We start from the raw sequence: 16763 nt of genomic DNA on the forward strand, positions 1-16763 counted from the left end.
TACTTTCAAAGTAAGTTTTGTCACCAGTTTTCTGCTAGGCCTCGTTTTTTGAGATTTGATTGGGGGTCTTCTACATTTTTGCGACTGGCTTTAGTAAGGGTCTGGGTGGGAGCACTGCTAGGAAGATCTAATTTTGTTCTAAAACACAGTTTACAGTACACCTAGCTTGAGGGGCAAGATCCGCTACATTAATTTGCCCATACTTATTTATCCTTCAAAAGGTGACTCAGAGTACGCACTTTCAAAAATATTGTACTGTCTACTAGGAAAAACAAATTGTGACTTTTTGCACTCCACAGCCTACATACCTTATATTTATTTATCAGTGGTGTTGTAATATTATATCACTTCCTGTTTTTCGTTGAATAATTACAGGCCGGGTTTCAGTCTCTGCAATGGGGAAAAAAGGATGGAGTCAGGCTTCACAGTAGCGAGCCACAATTCAGCATCAGGCAGGCAGTGGACAGGGTGTCTTCTGGTGACCAACATCGATGGACGAAGCGTCGGCTGCAATGGAGGAGTGCCGCTAATAGGAGGATTTTTTTTCTGCAGGCAACTTACTTACCACTTCCAACAGGACCACTACAACCACATAGATACAGTATCCCTTGCCTTTTTCTCTGACTGTGACTGCATTTCTTGGCTCTCTCTCGGCTTCTACATTGATCCCTTAACACATCACTTAGTCCACTCCACTATCACATCTGCACCACACATAGTCATTTGTAAGTGCTCCTACGTAATTCGCAAGTCGCAGCACGCCCCAGGCCGTAGAGGACTGGGATGGCCCCAATGATGAAGCATGTCACCAAGGGGCAACCCTGGTGAGTGAGGGGACACCTAGAAAAAAAGCAATTTCTCCTTTTCTATCTACTATACCTTCCAGACCAACCCCACTGAGTGTTGTTGTGAATGGATTTATAGTGACCAGCAAGGCTCTCGGGTATCTGGCTACAGAGACCTTATGTTGAATATCGTTATCAATAATTTACACATAGGCCCTTTACTGTTGCATTCTTTCTTCCACAGTTGTTGAATGTACTACTTACTTTTCACTGACATGCATGCAGTAGTGCATGCACTTTCAAAGATTGATGGATAGGTTTGTACCCAAAGAATTGTTTATGTTCAATTGTTTGTCTATGCTGTGCTTTTTTTTACAGGGTGTCTTCTGGTGACCAACATCGATGGACGAAGCGTCGGCTGCAATGGAGGAGTGCCGCTAATAGGAGGATTTTTTTTCTGCAGGCAACTTACTTACCACTTCCAACAGGACCACTACAACCACATAGATACAGTATCCCTTGCCTTTTTCTCTGACTGTGACTGCATTTCTTGGCTCTCTCTAGGCTTCTAAATTGATCCCTTAACACATCACTTAGTCCACTCCACTATCACATCTGCACCACACATAGTCATTTGTAAGTGCTCCTACGTAATTCGCAAGTCGCAGGCTCGCAGCACGCCCCAGGCCGTAGAGGACTGGGATGGCCCCAATGATGAAGCATGTCACCAAGGGCCAACCCTGGTGAGTGAGGGGACACCTAGAAAAAAAGCAATTTCTCCTTTTCTATCTACTATACCTTCTGTCAGGTTACGCAGCCCCTAAGCGCCTACCGTACTATGAAACTACATTTCCCATGAGTAGGCGGGAGACTTGCAGGAAGTTTATCTGGGGAACAGACGCGCTTCCTGTTGCGCGTTATTCTGGTTTCTGTTCTGCACCGGCATGAGAGCGGACGCTCTGCATGCTTTTCTATCGTGTCTCCTGTGGACTATCACCTTCCCCCCCCCCCCCCTGAGGCTCAGTGGGGAGCGCTTCCGTGTTCTGTCCTTGGCGGTAGACGGACTTCACGCGTCTTCAGGTAAAGCCGCTCTAAACTCTTCGGCCGCCCGTGCGGTCAGCTGATTACTGCCTGAACGGATTGTTAAGGGAGGTTCTGTGACTGTTTTCTAACAGAATTCTACCTTTGATGAATTCCTGTTTGGTTGAATTGTGTGTGGCGGAGCACAGTGGCGGTCTATACCACGTGTTAGCGTTCACATCGGGGATCGTTTTTGTACTATTAAAACGGAGCGCGGTAGTAAGGACAACTACGCGTCTCCGTTGTATAACTGTGCATTTCAAAGGACCTCCATAACTGGGCATGTAGTGAGGTAACTACAGGCTACCCCAGTTCTCTTTGTGTAGTGCACCGTGGGGTGTGTTGTTGGCAGAATTCAGTGGTGGTCGCAACTACGTTTTTCTGTTTGACCTTCACCAAAGATTCTCTACTGGGTCATTACTTAGAGAGCGCAGTGTTGTAGTTCTTGCTTCCTACACACTACCGTTTCCCTCTTCCTTTTTGTTGGACCATACATCTTTGCTTTGACTATTTGGAACCCCCTTTGTACATTGAGTCCTCTACCAAGTTTGTGGTATGTTGTGAGTAGTGGGTTTGATGTCTTAGTATAACGCGAGTGTGTTTGGTGCGACAGGAGTGTGTTCGTTAACTATATGTTTATGTGTTTCTTAGGCCTTCCTCACAGATTGTGGCAGAAGGGCTATAGTATTTCCTATCCAAGGTCATGTTTTCTTGGTGCTCAGGTACTTGTCTACTTCCTTGGTTATTTAGTGAGACTATATGAGAGTACCCTTGTATGTTAGGACAGCACTTCACTGATGCCTGTCTTGTCTTCTGTTACAGGTATCCTTTCCCTGCTGACCCTACCTTTACCCATCCCACATTTTTTATTTTAGTTTGTTATTTTTCTCCCCCGCCTAATGGCTCGAACACCCTGTGTTTACACTTCTGGGTGTTGGTGACATTTGGAGGTGGAACCATATTTGCATCGACTGGATCACGGGGAGTAAACCTGACACCTTCCAGACCAACCCCATTGAGTGTTGTTGTGAATGGATTTATAGTGACCAGCAAGGCTCTCGGGTATCTGGCTACAGAGACCTTATGTTGAATATCGTTATCAATAATTCCACACAGGCCCTGTACTGTCGCATTCTTTCTTTCCACAGTTGTCGATGATATATTCTTACTCTGCTTGACAAAGAACCATTGCTAATGTGAAAGAACTTCAACCGAATTAGTAGTTATACTTTACCATTTGTTAGGCTACAATGTGGCACTGCTCTACTGTACTTCTGTCACCTGCTATATTCTCAGTTGTACCGTTGAATTGCTCAGGAGGACAAACCAGATTTCATTTTCTTTTTTTTCATAGGCATGCAACTGCCACTGTGTCACACCACTAGTACCACCGCTATGAGGAAATTTTATCCGACCAAGATTGCCAACGTTATTCGGTGTTTCCCGTGGAGCCAGCCCTGGGTCTAGCCCTACTTTCAAACACAAATTACAGGTAAGATAAGCGTTTGGTGGTTTGGGGGTATAATGGAGTATTAGTACGAGAGACGAGAGACTGAAGGTAGTACTACTAAAGTCCTAGGACTCTTGGATTCACTTCACTTAGTCTGTGAGAGGCACTTAGTGTTGAAAACATTTGGGCATTTACACTTAAAGGAAGAAAATGGAACTAAACTTTCAGGAAAACAGTCAACGTTAAACCCCCACCCACCAGGCAAGCAGTAAAAAACAGGTATGCTCAGATAAAGTTTGAAAAAGTATATTTATATCCCTAACAAAATAATCTCCCGCAAGACCCTCCCTAACCCCAACGATTGTCCTTCAAAAGTCCCCAAAAACCCAACTCCCAATTCCCACCCCCCAAAAGTCTCTAAAAAAGGGGCAAGGGACACTATGGGTGGATGCTGTTAACTTTTTGGGCCAGGGCATCATGCTCCTCGCGGAGCAAGGCGAGCTCCTGCTGAAGGCGGGACACCATCAGGGTAGTGCGGCGCAGGCGTGCCTTCACTGCCTTGCAGGTGCAATGCCTGTGAGAGGCAGCTGTTGGCCTTGCTGCTCGGCGGTGGCGTTTGCCTTTGGCAGCCCGGCTCAGTCTGGGTGGACCACTGTGCTGGGTGGCAGCCCGTGGGGCCACGGAGGCCGATGCAGACGACGTTGTTGTAGTTGTCGACTGCACACTTTCCACGTCCTCCAGGGCCACCAGCCGCCGATATTCCGCAACAGTGGCCTCGATCCTCCGTTGCCGGGCCGCTCTAGCCAGCTCCTTCCTCCTTGTTCGTTTGGAAGGAGAACCTATATGAAGAAAGAAAGACATAGTCTGTAACCAATGCTCTTTAAGATTAACTCAATCATTCAGCAGAAATTTGTGTTGCAGTACAACTAGCAACTTGCAAGCGCATTACATAACTATTGAGGCCAGTATCTATCTAACCTCACACTTCTTCATCCTTGCTCTAACATTAGTGGGAGTTTAAGGAACAAATTCTACGAGCACTGTGGACTTCCATTGGAGTCGACTATGAAAGTACACCAGTCTTATTCTTCTTCTTATCTCTTGTTTTGGAAAATTGGTACGTTATTTTCTGCAAGCCGGCATAATGCCAGCGCAGTAAACTTGCACCCGAGAAAAAGAGACGCACGCCATGAGGAGTGACCTAGACTTGCGTTGCCGTTGCGTTACTGTACCCGTCCAGTACATGCAGGTGGTGAAGCTCTTACAATTCTATTACGGGTGGCACTGAGAATACTCTGTTACAACTCAAGGGCTACTGCTTAATTAATTTAACTTTCACCCTACAGTGGAAATGAGTACTAGAAATGGAAAATTGAAGAAGATAAATAATCTGATTATCTATCACTTCACATGGGATGTTTTTGCTTATATATGGGATGACTTTAGGTGCTTTGCTTTTTATTGAGTGACCAGTGATACATCCACACATGAATGACTGAGTACTACTAAACTTATTAAGAGAGGTAGGGAGTGGCCACCATAATAACCGGATCTATGCAGTGCTTGCAATACAAACTACTGCTACTATTTATGGTAGTATTTGGACAAAATTAAAAGTTCTTTTCCTTGCCTTTCCTACACTGGAACGGACGTGCGGGTGCAGTGTTACATGCTCTTCAAAGTTACACTTAGTTCATCCACTGACCGTCTACTCTCTCTAGATCATGGGTACTCACAAACTTTCTCTCAGGGGCTACATTTACAGTGTAGTTTGGGGCCGAGGGCCGCACTGGTGGGGGCGGAGTCAGAGGGGGCGGGGCTAAAGCAAAACGATAACTTGTGACCATGAGGTTGCACACAGGTCCCTGCAGCAGATGCCCTCATCCACTGAGCCACCAGACCCAGCATTTACATACATCTCTCTCCCTCCTGCTCTCCCTCCTGCCCTCCCTCCATCTCTCTCTCCCTCCTGCCCTCCCTCTCCCTCCCCCTCTGTCATCTCACTGTGTGTGTGTCTATCTGTGTCAGCCTTCAGCCCGGGTTGAGACCGCTTCCTCAACGCGCACACACAGACAACAACACCAAAGTACTTAACAGGTCTTTAAAAGACCATTAACATATTATTGAGGCTTTGTTTGTTTTAGCGCCCCTGCTTCTCCACCCTGACAATCACTGCTTGCCCGGCCCCACAGAGCAGAGGCTTTGTTCTATTTCACCTCTTTGTGGCCTTGCATCTCCACTCTGCTCTGTGGGGGCCGGGGGAGCAGTGATTGTCAGAGTGGAGATGCAGGGGCGCTAACAGGTGAAATACAAAAAAGCCTCTGCTCTGTGGGGGCCGGGGGAGCAGTGATTGTCTGCAAGGTCTGCGCACCGCCAAGGAAGGCTTGCCGGGCCACCACCGGCCCGCGGGCCGTACTAGGAGTACCCCTGCTCTAGATACACATATGCTATCTAAGAGTCAGATAGTAGCATGATCCAGGTATATGTACACATACAGTTTCTGTGTCACCCACCCAGGCTGTTGTCCTTCCACCCATCATTGCTTCATCATTCACCCAGCCATGCATCTCATATTCTTGCCTTCCCAGCTAGTCTTCAATCTCAATAAGTAAGGAATATATAAGAGCTTACCTCTGGCCGCCACCACCACCGTCTCAACTCTCACAGCCGCCGCCGCCGCCTCCTCCCCTGAAGAATCGGCCTCCGCCTCCGTGTCGAGCACCACCACCTCCACACTGGCCCCGCCACCAGATGTTCCACCTACAAAGTACATTTAACAATGTTAGAATAAAGCACTCACTAGTCACTAGTATTTGGTCTAGGAATGAAGACATGTGAAAACAATGTAATTTGTGACTGTCTACGTTAAAGTTAAAAAAAATGTCCCTTTTTCCAGGGAAGGTTGTCTTGCTGCACTTTTTGGCACAACTGATGAAGGCTGTTTTTTTAACACGCACCATTTTTCTCCACACAGACAGAAGATGGACTTCTAACAACAAGATCAAGTTGAAACCAGGTGAGAGCTCGGCTCGACCACAAGAAATGTCTTCAATTAATCGTCAGCACTAACCACTTTTCCATTATCAGTTAAACGTTTAGTTTTATTATGACTTCATTATAATAAATGTGTTTACTTTTAATAAAGCTTTTAAACTTAAATACAATCTGTGTTTTTTGGTCCAGACTAGAGTGACTGAGCGAAAGGTTTTGCAATTTTTGCAAGCATGAGTCCAGATAGAACACTTCAAAAGACATTATGGACAATCCCAGAGGACTGCACTAAGTTGATAGAGCTATTGCTGACTAGAATCATGGGAGTTTCGCCAACCGTGCAATCTTAGTTAGCTACACAGACAGACTAATAAGAATAATCTAGTAATACCACAGGGAGTCATAGTAGAGGCAGGATAAGAATTTAGATACAGTCTACAAGAAGAGCAAAGACAATTTTGAAAAAAGTCAAATGAGGAACGCTAGGAAAAATAGGTACTAGTCTAAAATGAAAACTTACTGGGGCCAGCAGAGGAGCCCTCGCCTGCCCGATCCTGGCCCTGTTGAACAGCATCCGCCGCCTGCTGCTCCTGTGTCCTCCTCTCGCCCCTGGGGGGAGCTGACGTACAACATGAAAGAAAGAACAGAAAACATGGATGATTGTTGCTTGTCAATGTCAACCAAATCAAACATTTCAAAAGAACAATAACAAAATATTTCCGCGAAATTATATTGATTATGGTTACTTTTCATTTATTTGCGGACCTGTGACTTCGAAAGTCACGTAACTCACTAAACAAAGTACTGAAACGTTCACCTAGGACTGGCAGTCCGCAGTCCGCAGGCAAGACGCAAAGTGACAGACAAACTCCATTGTGATTTCAGTCAGATCAGTGACAACACTAACAGTTGCCTGCTACATTACCAGTCATTTAAATAGTCAAACTATCAATCCACCGCCACTATTTTTCTTATTGTCAGGGTTACAAAGGAAGGGGCAGATTTAAGCCCTTGCGGCTCTTTTGCGCCGTTCTTGCGTGACTTTTGTGACGCAGCAGCTAAACAAAAAAGGGCGCCATGGTGCGGCGCATAATATTATAACAACGTGACGCATTTGGGAGATGCATCCCTTTATAAAGCCCTGCGCCATCCGGGGGGGTTCCGGCGCAAGGGAGGGCATTCCTGCGCTGGAACACATCCTAATAGTGGCTGAGGGAAATCTACAAAATATCAATCAGTCACCTTTAGGACAATGATGCGTCACACAAACCCTGCACCTGCTTGAAGCAGACGTACGGCTTGACCCAGCATTGGGGAGATAGGGTACCCCAGAGCATTGATGGAGCTGCGCCATCGTTGCGACGCAACTCCAGCAGTAAAGCTTCGGTGACGTTTTGGGCCCATGGTGCGCCGCATTGCAAATACGGCGCACCATGTTTGGTGGTGGTAGCGGGCCGCACAATTAATGGCGCATCCCTGCTACTTTGCAGGGATGCGACGGTAATTGCAATTCTGCCCCTTAGGGGCATACTTACTTACGCGTTCTGGCGCATCTCCAGAGATGCGCCAGATCAAATGCGTCACGCAAAACTACCCTTGCGACACGGCAGATGTGCCTCATTTACAATGCGGCGCGCCCTGGCGCAAGGGTAGGCACTTGCGTGACGCATCTCGTCACGTAAGAGCGGCGCATCGCTGGAGTCACGTCGCCAACGCAATGCAACTCCAGTAATGCTCAGGGCCACCCAATACTTAACATGCTGTGTCAGTCCTTTCGCCTGCTTCGAGCAGACATAAGGAATTGAATTGACGTAGCAGCGTCGCAGAAGTGCCTGCGTTAAATCTTGTACATTTCACGCAGGCAATTTTGCGAGGCGCACAGCCGCTGGACCGCCCACCCTGCGTACTAGGAACGCACCCATTGTGGTGCAGGCCCATGGCTTTATAACGTGACGCATCTCCCTAGATGCGTCATGCTGTAAATGACTCGCAGGGATGCGGCACGTTTACGCCGCTGTTGCGTCACGCAAGGCAACGTAAACGTGGCGCAAGGGGCTTGTAAATGTAATCTGCCCCCTAGTGTCTAGCATTACGCAGTTCTGTAAAGTACACTCATACATAATAGTTACTCAGGCCAATGAGACCACGAAATAGAAAACAAATAAGCATAGTAGCAACGCCACTGAGAAGGAGAGCAGTGCACCTGAAATGCACAGAAGATTTTGAAATATAATTTAACTACAATGTAATCGTCATCAGCGGCATTATTGGCTTGCTCCATGTAAAAAACAAATATTTGCAATACAACAACACAGAGCAGGAGAAAACATCATAGTAGTGAGTGATTAAATGGCTACTACTACTCACCAAGCCCGGGGATCTCCAAGCCGAGCTGGTCCAGCAGGTCGCGCTCGCGGTCCAGGAGGTCCGTCCAGCGATGGGTGACCTGGCTGTAGGTGCGCTGGACCCCGTAGAGGTGGGATATGGCCCAGCACACCTTCTCCCACCGCTTCCGGCGCTCCCGCATGTTGTAGCCGCCGGCCGCGATCCTGCCGCCTCCCGCGATGGTCCTGGGCAGGCGGCGCTGGACGAAGTAGACCAGCGCGCCCACTTCCTCCGGGCTGAATATCTCCCGTCGCGTCACCTGCTCCCCCCTCAATCTCCCGCATGCTGTCCTGCCACTGGGTCCAGCACTACTCCCCGCCGCCGCTGCGGCCCTCAAGTGCCTGGGCAGCTTCACGGCGCCTGGCTTGACCATGGTCTGGGCAGGTAAGGTAGGAAGAAGTAGAAAATTAAGAAAGAATAGGATAGGGAAGAAGAAAAGAAAAGAGTTTAAAAAAGTAGTTTAAAAGTAAAGAAAAATAGCAGAAAAGACAAAAATATACAGCTAGGAAAAGAGAGGGATAGATAAGAAGCAAAATCGTAAAAAAAAACCTGAAAACAAGCAAAGGATGGCAAAGGTACCAAGAGGATTAAACACCATGCCCAGACACAGGAAATGAATGAAAAACAAGATGGCCGGCGCCCGTTCACGAGCGCGAAAGTAAGTTCGCGCAAGATTTTCCTCGCGATCTCGTGCGAACCTCTAGATTTCCCGCGCGATCTCGTGCGAACCTCTACTCGCAATGCGCTTACTGCGCGAGATTATACATAGCGGGCGGAAACAGAAATACGTCACGCAAACAAAATGGCCGCGCCCGTACTCGACCTTGGGGTAAATTCGCGTGTTGCGCTGCAAGCGGCTCGCGAATACTGCAAAAAAACCCGCGAAACAACAAGCCGCAAAAAAATAAAATGCTCATTCGCACGAATTGGCGGCTTCCGCGGTCGGTTTCGCACGACGCCGCGCCCCGCAAATAGCGCGAAAAAAACCGAAAAACGATTTCAGCAAAAGCAAAAGCAATGAGCAGGTGCAAAAGGTCAACCTCATGATTTGTAACGATTCTTTGTAGTGCTTCCTGAGGGGGCCCTCCAGAATTCAGTTGCCTGCTTGCAACTATTGTGTGACCCTGCTCTGACCTTAACTGTATGCCACAAAGGTCCTGATTTACAGCTAAAGGAGCAGACAAGCAGGTGCCAGGCTGGAACTTTAAATTCTTTCAGTGACACATTAATTAGCCCCTAATTCATTATTGTCAGTTGGGGCAGGGCAGGTGTTGTAACTAATTTTGCAACAATGAAAGCACTGGTGACAGAGAGTGGCAGTGATGAAGAAGAGGCTGGACATGTAGAAACAACAAGTTCGCAAAACTTGCGACCCGACAGGTAAGTTCGCAAATTGCGAAATTGTAAAAACCCTCGCGAACTGGCAGAAACACGGGCGAACACAAAAAAAAAAAAAAATCGCGGGAATTCGCGGATTTTGCGGATTGCGAATCCGCAAATCCGCAAAATTCGCGAACGCGAGATCCGCAAAATTCGCCCATGCTTAGTTTATTGTTGCCTACATACTTGGCTTATTACTTGACTTGCAGCCCCAAAGATTAATAGTTATGAGTAAGCTGCTTGGAGGCGGCCTCGTGGTCGTCATTCCCGAGTCGCCATGTTCTGTTGTTTCTACTACTGGGGAGGGAGGGATGGGCTGTGGGTGAGGGAGGAGGGTGGAGGGAGGTTGGTAGGGGTGAAGGGGGGGGGATTGTTTTTGCATTTTGTATATTGTTTTGTTTAGTTTTGTCCATCTTGCATCCTAGCTTGCTTCCATTGCACCACATTACGTTCCGGTGCTTATGCTTTGTCCCTCAATTTCCTGCATATTGTACTAGCCCTGTATTCAACGCGAGATATGACACTGCTGGTTTTGCCAAAGGTATGAGACTCTCTTCTCGATCCAATTTTTATGCATACGCATGGGTCATGAGACGATATCACTTGTTGTATAATTGATGGCTTCTGTTATAGACACTCCAATAGGGACAACAACTATAGCTAACCTTAGAATATTATCGTTGAACGTGAAAGGTCTCAACCAACCGGTTAAACGCCAAAAGATACTTGATTATCTACGTAGGCAGCGTGGAGATATAGCCTTACTGCAGGAGACAAAACTAGAGGCGAAGCAATTTCACACACTGCGCAACAAATACTACACCGAAGTGATAGGCTCTGAAGCAATCTCAAAAAAGAATGGGGTGGTGATGCTAGTGGCCAAGAATGCAAATGTGGAGGTAGTCTCTACTACAACAGACACGAAAGGTAGATGGATTTCGGCGAAACTACTCAAAGATGACACTGAATTCTTTATCACGACTATTTATGCCCCAAATACACACGATCCGTCTTTCTGGGTAGGCCTCACGAAGCAGATCATTTCCATCCCCGACACGGCAGTCCATATTTTGGCGGGCGATTTCAATCTCCCATATGACCCTATACTAGATAGAGACTCTAAATGCGTCTTTCGCCCAGGCAGAGCCCATAAGGCGTTCATGAAACTATGCAATAAGTTCCATATGGTAGACACGTGGCGCTTACTGCATCCTGATGGTAGAGACTATTCCTTCTACTCCCCACCACATGACTTGTTTTCGAGAATTGACTATATACTCATATCTAAAAACGCAGTGGCAAGAGTTGAGGACGCGGACATTGCTCCCAGATTAGTCTCTGATCATTCCTGCGTCTCCCTCACACTATCTAATATTAAACCATCTACCCGTCAGTCTATGTGGCGATTCAATGATACTATTCTTAATGACACGAAACACAAAGAAACCCTTGACACCGCCATTACAGATTTCTTACTGTTAAACAAGAGAGGGAACACCTCAGACACCATCCGTTGGGAGGCACTGAAATCCACTATAAGGGGACTTATTATAAAAATATCCTCTGCAATTAATAAGAACCGCACTGCGGCCTTGTTGAAGTTAGAAGAGGACATTTCAAAACTCCAGCGCAAATACCTGATGAGTAGAAACCCTGCAGTCCTAACTGAATTGTCCAATCAAAAATATACCTATAACAAACTTATCAGTGAGAAGGCAGGAATTTGGCTGGACAAGAGGAAGCGTTTTAAAATAGGTGACTCGAACAAAGCAGGGAAGGGGCTAGCGGCTTATCTTAAATTTAAAATTCAAAAGAACACCATTACTTCCTTACTCAATGGAAATGGTACTCCTAACTCTGATCCCACTAAGATTGCGAATATTTTCAAAGACTTTTATGAGAAACTCTATGCTAGGAACATACACGTTGACAGTGAAAAAATGAAGAAGTACCTCTCAAATTGCACACTCCCAACACCTACGACCGCAGAAAGGGAATCTTTGAATGAACCGATCTCTGAATCGGAGGTTGTTAGTGCGATCAAATCCCTTAAAAGGGAGAAAGCCCCTGGCCCTGATGGCTATACAGCACCATTTTATAAGACCTTTGCCCATATTCTTGCAACTCCTCTAGTAGAAGTTTTTCATGAAATTTGCACCACAGGAGAGGTTAAGGGAACTATGGCTGAAGCCGTAATTGCTGTAATACCCAAGGAAGGCAAAGATCATAAACTCCCCAAAAATTACAGGCCTATCTCACTGATAAACTTAGATTGTAAGCTCCTGGCATCGATTTTAGCAAAACGCATCCAGAAGGTCCTGCCGTCCCTAATACATCCCTCGCAAGCGGGTTTCCTGAAGAACAGGCTTTCGAGCGATAACACAAGAATTCTGGCTCACGTTATTGAAAAAGCGAAATTCTTATCCACACCCACCGTAGCAATTACACTAGACGCTGAAAAAGCGTTCAACTAAGTAGACTGGACTTATTTAAATGCTGTACTACACAAGTTCGACCCGGGTCCCCTATTCACTAAGTTAGTCATGTCCCTCTATGCCTGTCCCTCCGCTAGAGTACGGGCTGGTGGCGCCTTTTCCTCCCCCTTTAGTCTAGAGCAAGGTACTAGGCAGGGTTGCCCATTGTCCCCGTCCTTATTCCTCCTGGCTCCTTTCTGTACTATATTAGGGAAAATCCTGAAATTGCAGTAATTCGGTTCGCAGGCTGTACAATTAAACTCACGGCCTATGCTGATGACGTATTGGTCATGAGTGAAAAAGCTGATAAGGCTATACCCGCGTTACTCTCCACAATCAAAGAATTCTCAAGTGTATCTGGGTACTCCCTGAACAAGGATAAAACTGAGGTGAAATCATTAAATAACCTGTGTGATAAAAACATCCTGGGCGACTCCGGCCTTACCTGGCAGCCGAAGAGTTTTAAATATTTAGGATTGGAATTTGAAAGGGATTTGGTAACCACCCTAAAAATTAATGAGGAGATAATCTATAAAAAAATACAAAAACTATTAGATGTCTGGTCTCCAAAATTCCTCTCATGGTGGGGTAGGGCGGAAACATTAAAAATGATGATCAGTCCCTTGGTAAATTACATGGCATGTATGCTCCCCATGACCTTCAGGGAGGACTTTCTACATAAAGTTGAGAAGTCGCTCATGGACTCCCTGTGGAAAGGGAAGAAACCGAGAATTGCCATGAAGAAACTGCAACTGCCAAAGCTTAAAGGGGGCTTAGGTTTACCAAATTTCAGAAACTACCAAACCGCCTTTCTCTGTAAGCAGGGAGCTTCCTGGTTTACCGAAGACCCTACTTATACGCCCTTATGGATTGATATTGAGAAATCCATTATCGGCAAGGCCCCGCTCTCTGCTGTGCTTACAATGGACCTCTCACACCGTACGAATTCTAAATACATCATGCTTAATACCAAGAGAGCTCTTTTGCGGATAGATCGCGTTCACAACACTGGTCTACAAATCCATAATTCATCTTCTGCATCTTTATGACGTAACCCGTCAATTAAAATCGGCGGATCGCCCGTCATATGGGACCACTGGTCTGATAAAGGTATTAATGTGGTTGCAGATCTCCACAAAAATAACATGCCACTGCCATTCTCGACTCTGCAGGCTAGATACTCCCTATTACCGATTGACTTTTACGCTTTCCTGAAGCTAAAGTCAGCCCTATCCACTAGAACACTCAAGCTAGCGACGCCTTGGCTAAAATCTATGCTCCCTCACTTTCAATCCTCTGGACATTTTGTCTCAAAAATATATAAACTTCTTGCACCAACACACAACAAATCGATGAGGCGCAATGAAGCCAAATGGGAATCAGAACCAAACAACACTGGCATAAGCATAGACTGGGTCAGGATACATGCATCAGCACTCACACATAAGGTCTCGCCGATACTATCACAGACCAAGTATATGATTCTTAACAGGGCATTCTGGACCCCACAGCGACTATTTAAGGTTGGCCTGCGAGACACACCGACTTGCTGGAACTGCTCCTCGGGTATTGGTGACCTTCCACACATGTTATTTAATTGCCCCATGCTTCACACATATTGGGCTAAAATCTTTGACTACATTGGGCACACGTTTGACATACACCCTGCAAGGGAATTCATCTACATTATCCTGGGAGCTTTAGACCCACTATTAAAGGGGGACCATGACCGCCAGCTCCTGGATCTCTTGCTAACATTAGCATGCAAGGTGGTCCTATGCAATTGGAAATCAGCGACTGAGGTCTCTTTCAATGCCTGGAGGGAATGGCTATCCTGCATTAGGGGCACCGACAATCCCGCTCTACACTTATCACCATGGCAAGTTACCAACAAAAAACTATGGTCTTCCTTAGATCAGGCCTCCTTCACCTTCGACCCACCATGAAGTACTACTAATGAGGTCAATACTTAGTAAAGTGTGGGGTGCCCGCTGCATGAATTGTACTGGTTATAACCTGTACCCATGGGCTTATCAGCCTTAGACACAATGTGCAGGGACGACAAAGTATACCTGGTATTATATGGCTAGATCTGGATGGAGGGCTCTACGGAACTGTGTACAACCGTAAGAATGCAATGATGGTATATTATTTTGTTTATCTTGTTTATTCATTCATCTCATCTCTTTTACAGATCCGGACTGATGTTTAATTTCTTGTTTTCAATATACTTTATTTTCCTTTACTGTATGTATGTATGTATTGTTTTATATGTACTGATCAATGTTTGATTACGGCGTCACTCCAATACGATTGTAATTCTACTGATGCCTTATGGCCGTTATCATTTTTGTTATTGCTCAATAAAAAAAGATTTGAACTCAAAAAAAGAATACATTCTGTACATATAGGTCATGACACATTACAAGGATACTAGAAAGTTTAAAAAGTTTTAAGACTTAGAGTTCAACGTCAATTAGTTGGGAACGTTTAACCCACATAGCTTGCAAATACTTGGAAAGTGCATACACAGTGGGACTAGCTCTGTCCGTCTTAAGAATTCGAAAAGCATAAGAGCATTTTCTGAAACCCAGATTTCTGCAAAGTGGTATCAGCCAGTACTTTCTGGATTTGTTTTAGGCTGGGCTGAAGAAGAGAACATGAAGTTCATCTTCTCTGTCACAGCTACAGCCAGGACAGGACTTGTTAGTAGACGTCGACCACTTGCTAGTAAACTCCCTAAGTGGTAGGGTCCCATATCTCCATTGTATAAAAAGTTTCCTCGCTAAAATTGGGAACACAACATCCATAAAACCTTAAAAGAGGTAAGAATTTTTAAAGGTAAAAACGAATTGGTCAGGGTGCCGTGATTGGTGGAGCAAACTGCAGAGTTCAATTTGTTTTCCCTGAAGATCCTGTTAAGATCCTTGCGTGACACATCCGAGCAACCCCTTTCCGGGTTGTGCCACATGTCAGACAAGCCTAGACTCATTAGTTCATGCTTAACAAACCTCAGCCAAGGGATTTTACAAGCCTTATTGTAGCTTAGTATCTGCGCCAACTCTTGTCTATAGTTGAGGAGATCTGTTGTAACCCATACTCGACGCCAGACCCTAAGTGGCTTCAGTGCTAGCTCTTCTTGGATGGGGGCAGGCCCAGGTCTAACCTTAACGGTAACAACTGGGTGCTTTGGGGAAGTGACAGCAGCCTTCTTATAAATTTTGCTTCTATTTTAGTTGTATCAGAGCCTGGGGAGTGACCCCATAGCTCACCACCATAAAGAGCTGCTGCCTTTGCTTGGCTCTTGTAAATCGCAAGACCTGGGCTCACCGGCTTGAATGTCGATGTATTAGAGACTTTTGAAATTCCGCCCACTAGCTGTGCTAATTTTAGTTCTGCGTTGACTTGCTGGGGTCGCCAGGATACATTTTCATGTAGAGTAACCCTCAAGTACTGGAATGTCGTGACCCTTTCGAGCCTCACACTACCCAAGATCGGATTGGGTCTAGTGGATGGAGGAGGATTGAATATCATGAATTTAGTTTTGTCAATGTTTATCTCGAGGCCACGACACTGGCAGAAGACCCCAAAACCATCCAAGATTTGTTGAATCCCCATCGGGGACTTGTAAAGCAAGAGGGTGTCATTGGCGAACATGATCGCTGGCATCCTCCTGCCGGCCAGTCTGGGTGCATCATTATCAGGAATACCATCCAGATGAGAAATTACACCGTTAACATATAGGCAAAACAGGGTCGGTGCCAGGACACAGCCCTGTCTCACCCCTCTGGCGACCGGAAATCTTGGTGACAGAGCCCAGTTTCTACCGCATCTGACTTGGGCAAAGTTTCCCATATGTAGCCGTATCAGGACATTCAGTATTTGAAGCGGGACGCCCAGATCCTGAAGAACCCCCCAAAGTTTCACCCTCGGCACCAGGTCAAAGGCGGACCGGAGATTCACAAAGACCGTGTAGAGGCTACCACCCTCAACTGTAACAGTTTTCCAGTACAAAAGAATCAGACGGAAAATCTGGTCCACAGTGGACGTGTTCGTCCGGAAGCCAGCCTGTAAGGGGCTTAACACATCATGGTCTTCCATCCAAGCTAGCAGATGATGATGGACGAGCCGCTCAAAACATTTTTGCGGGACATCTATCAAACTAATAGGCCTATAGTTGGCTGGGAGCAGAGGAGAACCCTTCTTAAAAATTGAGAC

Source organism: Lissotriton vulgaris, chromosome 1_1 (assembly GCF_964263255.1).
Source record: "Lissotriton vulgaris chromosome 1_1, aLisVul1.2, whole genome shotgun sequence".
Lineage (NCBI taxonomy): Eukaryota > Metazoa > Chordata > Amphibia > Caudata > Salamandridae > Lissotriton > Lissotriton vulgaris.